This window comes from Bactrocera dorsalis, chromosome 1, assembly GCF_023373825.1.
Source record: "Bactrocera dorsalis isolate Fly_Bdor chromosome 1, ASM2337382v1, whole genome shotgun sequence".
Lineage (NCBI taxonomy): Eukaryota > Metazoa > Arthropoda > Insecta > Diptera > Tephritidae > Bactrocera > Bactrocera dorsalis.
In genome coordinates, this window is record NC_064303.1 from 65,441,480 (window position 1) to 65,448,343 (window position 6,864).

At 39.3% G+C, this 6,864-nt stretch overlaps 1 pseudogene; it reads left to right on the forward strand.

Moving 5' to 3' along the window:
- Positions 1-5,077: 5,077 nt before the first annotated feature.
- On the forward strand, positions 5,078-6,291 carry LOC125775505 (uncharacterized; annotated as a pseudogene).
- The last annotated feature ends 573 nt before the right edge of the window (positions 6,292-6,864 follow it).

Below are 6,864 nucleotides of genomic sequence, written 5' to 3' on the forward strand. Positions count from 1 at the left end.
ATACGGTCCAATGATTCCACCAGCGTACAAACCACACCAAACAGTGCATTTTTCGGGATGCATGGGCAGTTCTTGAACGGCTTCTGGTTGCTCTTCACCCCAAATGCGGCAATTTTGCTTATTTACGTAGCCATTCAACCAGAAATGAGCCTCATCGCTGAACAAAATTTGTCGATAAAAAAGCGGATTTTCACATTTCGAACCGAACACTGATTTTGGTAATAAAATTCAATGATTTGCAAGCGTTGCTCGTTAGTAAGTCTATTCATGATGAAATGTCAAAGCATACTGAGCATCTTTCTCTTTGACACCATGTCTGAAATCCCACGTGATCTGTCAAATACTAATGCATGAAAATCCTAACCTCAAAAAAATCACCCATTTACGGCATACGATGACAAGGCATATATGCCGAAGCAGAGAATATGAATAGAGATAAATATATGTATGCATGCTCACAAAGAATTTCGTTTTGCTTGTTTATATTTTATTCCATTTTGACAGCGAAAAATGTGTACACAACACACCAGAGAACATAAAGACATTTTTGAAGTTATACTTCTTATACGAGTTCGGAAAAGGTTGCGTTAAACGCAACCTTGCTCAATATGAATCTAATGCAATCTTGTCTGCGAAGATGTTCGAGTAGCAAGGGAAGCGGTCACAATCGGCGATCGTTTCTTTTGGCACAGCTTGGCTTTTCTACCAACAACACAATGTTGCCATGCTTATGCTCTTGTTGTTTTTGTAGAACAATGTTTCAATTTTTGGTTGGTGACATATTCACCTGTGTGCGCATATGTATGTTTGTCTGCTGTGCATTATTGAAGTTATACTTCTTTTTCTTTCGTTTGTCTTTAATTTTTGCGAATTCTCAACTATTTTATGTGACCTTTTGTTGAAATACCCTGCGTTGGTCCTTGAAAAATTCATTTACATTTTTTGGAAATCGACCCGCGATATCGTTTTATCTGAGAAAGAGCAGTATCTGAGGGAAGATAGAGCCATATGATCACAAAGAAACGACGCCATTTTGATGACAACCAGTGCAAACATATTAAGGATTACGATTTAAGAGCATACACCTGGAGTGTCCGTTCCGATAATTGGGAAGGTGTAACTACCCAGCTGGTTGATGTCTTCGTAAACATAAAGGCTGATATCACTGTCGTCCAAGAAGTGCGATGGAAGGGACAATGACTGAAGCGAGTAAGTCCTTGTGGCATTTACTACAGTGGCCCCATTAAGGACCGCACTTTCGATGTGAGATTCGTGGTGGAAGAGAAACTCCATCGCCGAGTCCAGCATTCACCCCGATGGATGAACGTCGAGCCACAATCCGCATCAAAGCGACGTTCTTCAACACATCCCTGATTTGCGTTCGCGCCCCACCGGAAGAGAGGGACGATGTGACCAAAGATGCCATCTATGAGCTTTTGGAGCGCACGATGTCAAAATCGTGCTTGGAGACTTTACACCCTAGCATTGGCAAAGAAGGTATCTTTGTTGTGATAGACGGAAGACACATCTCCAGTGTTTTAAACGTGCGTCCTCACATCAACTCGGACCACTATCTTGTTGCAACAAAGGTACGCACCTGCCTCTGTGTAACAAAAAACGCACGTCAATAAACACAAGGAAGGTTCGACGTCGAGAAGCTCCAACCACAACAGGCAGGCGAACGATTTTCTAATCGTCTTGCAATCATGCTTTCTGAGAGCATTCGTCACCAATTCGGTATAATTAAAATGTGAAGCGACATTTCAAGTTCTCTACATACAGTTGCAAATGACCATTGGTTTTCGGAAAATGCAAAAGAACAGCTGGTACGATGAGGAGTGCGCCGTCGCATTGGAGGGAAAATAGACCTACCTGCAACGACCACAACAGGTGCAGTATATATACCGAGAAAAGGGAAGCAAGACGCATTTTCAGATAAAAAAAGAGAGAGGCCGAAATACGCGAGTACGAAGAGCTAGGCAAGCTGGCTAGAATGGGTAACATAACACCAGGAGCTGATGAACCCAAATTCCCTATCGATGACGATGTAAGGAGTTCGAATAACAATTACCCGTCTGAAATACAACAAAGCGACGGCGGCGATGGACTAACGGCCGAGCTATTCAAATACGGCAGCAGAGAACTAATGAGAAGGATCAGTTTCTTTGTAAAATATGGTCGGACGAAAGCATGCGCAACGCTTGGAATTTAAATGTGCCCTGCCAATCCTCAAAAAGGGAAACACCACAATCTGCGCCAACTTCCGTGGGATAAGCCTCCTAAACATCACATATAAGGTTCTATCGTGCGTATTATATGAAATATTAAAGCTCCCGTCAACAAACTGATTGGACCTTATCAGTGGGGCTTTAGGCCTGGAAAATCAACAACCGTTCAAACATTCACCTTGCGCCAAATCTTGGAAAAGACCCGTGAAAAGAGAATCAATGCACACCACCACTTCGTCGATTTTAAAGCTGGTTTTGACAGCACGAAAAAGAGCTGTCTTTATGCCGCTATGCCTGAACGTGGTATCGTCGCAAAGCGAATACGGCTGGGTAAGCTGACGTTCAACAATACTAAAAGCTTCGTCAAGATCGAGAAGGAGAGCCGTTTGAACCAAAAGAAGTTTCTTATAAAGAGAATACTTATCGTGTGACTTTTTCAATCTGCTGCTGGAGAAAATAATTCGAGATTCGGAGCTTAATCGATAAAGTACAATATTAAATAACAGTGTAAAGCATCTAGCGTACGCCGATGACATCGATATCAATGGCCATAACAACCGCGACGTTAGTTCTGCTTTCTCCAGGTTGGCCAAAAAAGCAAAGCAGGTTGTGAATGACGAGGTGAAGAAGGACCAGCCTACACTTGGAATCTCCAATTGGCGCTTGGCTATAACCGCGTTAGCCGTAACCACGCCAATAAAGAAGAAAATGACGATTTGAACAAAATGTCGGCCAAATGGTCGGTTCACTGAATGTTGTCTTCTAGCTCATTGAGCGTTGCTGGTGATTCCCCTAAACACAGACGCACAGAAAACAGTATCGACCCGTTAAATCAGATGATCTCAACAACTATTTTACTGCGCCATGTCTTAAAATTAACAAGTCACCAAACCTTGCACGCAAAGTGCCCATGTTCAAACGTGAAACATGTTGGAAATTGAGATCGTCTGCTTTATTTTCTTCAAATTCTACTAGTTACTGACGGTAACGACATTTCCTACCTCATTTCGAAAAATATAAGGCTTGATAATGTCGCCATACAGCAATCTGCACCAAACGGTCAATTGCGCGATTGGAATTGCATTTCCTGAACCACAGAAGGATTTAACTTTCCCCAATAGTGACAAGCCATTAACAAGAAATGAGCCTCACTAAAAAGATGAATTATCGATAATTTGCGTAAAAAGTTTGGACAATTTCGAAGCGTTGTACCAAAATGAAGCGTGTGATGTTGAAATTGCATACCTTACTGAACACACCACGCCGTCACGAGTCAAAATATAATCATCACTACTGGTAGACGCTATGCAACAAACCGGACTTACTTAAAATACAGTGAACTAAAATATTGTACTTACTTACTTACTTTGAGTAGGTAAAGTACAATAAAAAGTAATATTTACATAAGTCGAATAAAAATCCTAGCTTTCCCTTGCCTACCAAGGAGAGAGGTTAAATTTCTATTTCATATCTTATCTCTATAATTTATTTATAAATGAATATAAAGTCCTTTAGAATGTCTGAGAACAGTCATCCTCTAGTCTTTAAAAATTCTAGGCTCAGAGACATAACTTCCTAACAAAAACATATTCCTAAGTTTGAGACTCGATTGCAATCGAGTCCCTCACCAAAAACCTCTATGAAGTGTGTAAAGATGGATATATTGGGATGATTTTAGTAAAAACTAGTAAAAAAAAATGAAGGAAGCATTAGATTTTACACCCGAGATGGTACGATATGGCTTTACAAGAGCCGCGGTTCAAATTGAACATTGGGCGTGGCACCGCCTTTTTTAGGTGAAATTACATGTTTCGAAACCTAAACGACCGATTTAAACCAAATTCGTTGTGTAACATTCTGACATTTTTATGTTACAGTGCGAAAATGGGCGAAATCAGACTACAACCACGTTGTTTAAATGAGTTAAGCCTCCACCCCCTCTACACGGAAAAACTGGCGCATCCTAATGCAACGGCGCAATTCACCACACCTATGCGATTACCCACTAAACGAAAAGGATAGACAACAGGAAAGGAGACTACATTCGAAATACACACATTCGCTGACACACTGCACCCCGTCGTCATCACCCGGTCCAATTCGCTGCCACCATTCGTTCGACACAATTCGACACACAATCATTGCACATCGTAATTCGTGTACACAGTCGCTATCAACATCAGTCATCTACCTTCGTTATTTATATACAAGTTTGTTCGATCATACGCGGCGCTACGTAAATCCCTCCTGCGATCCCTCATCGGTCCGGTGTGCTACTTACATCTACCCCGCTCGGTGCACCTACATACATCCGTCGCCCACAAATAATTTATAATTTTTTATAAGAATTTGATTACAATAACAATGATTGTGAACACCTTAAATTATAATAAATTAATGTAAATTTTAACCTGTGTGCATTTTTTATTAAATAATTGTTGAGGTGATTAATATTTCGGGGTGCAAATTTGGGCAGCAGATTAAACATACATCTATTTCCCATATAACAATACACAATACTAAATTTCATTTGATTATTTCACTTTCCAGTACACAAATGAAGAAGTATTTATGGTAATATGACGTGTACTTTTTAAACCTCAAATGATCAAGAATTGTTCAAATCGAATCAAAACTGTTTAAACTCCTAAGTTCCGACTATGTGAACCCTGCCGAAAATTTATCTGTAGCAACATGTTAAAAACGATGACAAATAAATGAAGAACAGCTAACTTATAGTATAGGAATATTTCACCGGAGCGCTCATTTAACCCAAGTTGTCACCTGTCAGATGCCACATTAAATGAATGCCATTCATAGCCTTCACTATCATCGCAACCATTCGGTAACTAACATTTTTATAAATCAAAAAAAAGTATTTTTATTTTTCAGTCAATATTCAAAATTTAATAAAATCAACATTTTATTTTTCAAATACAATTATCTGGACTCAATAACTTTTTACTACAAAATCATTTTACGAAAACAATGAAGGTCAATGAAGAGGAGGACTCCGAGAGTAGCAAGCGGAACTCAAATAATGACTACAATCCCGACGGCATGTGCTGTTGAAACCCTGAACAAAGTCCCTATGATCAGACTTATGTCTGGTATCCGAAACAAGTAAGTATTAAAGAGCTGGAATATGTGCGTCGAATGGAATCCGAGTTCACATCTCTACAACGCGCTGTGCTTACTCTTACCACACAATTCGCACGATTGCAATTTCGCATACGACAAATAGTCCACGCTGAACCCTTTGAACGCGATGCTATGCTACTTGATCTTGAAAATTTAACATCCAATACTGCAAATGGAGGAAACGATGAGGTGCCACACATACAACATGATTCCATAGATATGGGCGATGAGCGCCGCAAACAACATTTTATACTCGATCACCTCCATCAACAACTAGCCACCCTGGCTGATGAGCGGAGTTCCAAACATGTACCGAAATTCGGTGATGATGCACAGACTGCCCGTAACGACCGTGGAGGCACAAGAAGTTCTGCGACAGTACCGGATACACAACACTCCGAGCCGGATTATAATGCATTCACGAGTGGTGCCGATTCGGAGTACTCGGCCTCGAGTAGAAATAAAGCTGACCAGTGGAGATAAACTGAAGGTGAAAGGGACAAACATCACTCGAGAAGTTCAAGTCACAGTCGTAAGGGGTTTATAGAGCTTTGCTTATAATATTTGATATATACAAATGCACGAATACTGAGTGTACTTTTCCAAAGGAGTATATTTTGACTTTATTCAATAAAAATACGAGTATTGGGGTGTCGAAATCCGAAACTATGCAAACAGCAGCAGAACAACCCAGTTGAGTGTATATTGGCACCAGATAATCGGGGTTAGTTGTAAATACATATATTATATATAGTTTTAATTTTGACTTATGTGTATTGGAGCCAGACTACTACTAATAGTTCAAAATTATTTAACTGTAAATATTTTTATTTAGTAGCACAAAAAGAAACAAATATAGAATACTGAAACATTGAATTTTTTGTATACATATAATAAAGAATTTAAAATAACTTTTGTGAATTTTTGCTCTATAATTAGTCCATTACCCATTTGGAAATATTATAAATATCATGAGCATAAATTAGTAAGAAACTAAATGCCTGAAAACTGCAGTTCAGTTCGAAAGAACATAAGAAGGGATTTTCCGGATATTGGACTTATAATTGTTACAAAAATCCAAACTAGGGTAGTTTTGATATTTTGGTGCCATTATTGCAAGAGAAATTTATTATCATTTAGTACATTTTCTTAAACAGAGTAATATCATATCGCAACCGAATCGAATCATCGTTTTGTTTTCATATCGGTTGGCAATTCAATTATTTTCAGAAAGGAAATCGAACATCGAAAGCAGAGAGCGCTGTGAAGCTATCAAAAGTGACCCTACGACCGTCAAAAATTTATTTAATGAATGAATTTTCTCTCTTACACACGTCGGCTATTGTGAGACTCGCACAAGTATTTCAAAAACGGTTATTATAGGGTCAAAATGGACCTAGAAAATTTGTATTTCTACTGACATGTGGACAGTTTGTGGGTTTGTGGTTACACTAGCCTAGAGCTACGCGGTGCACTTCCGTAGTTTTTCTTTATT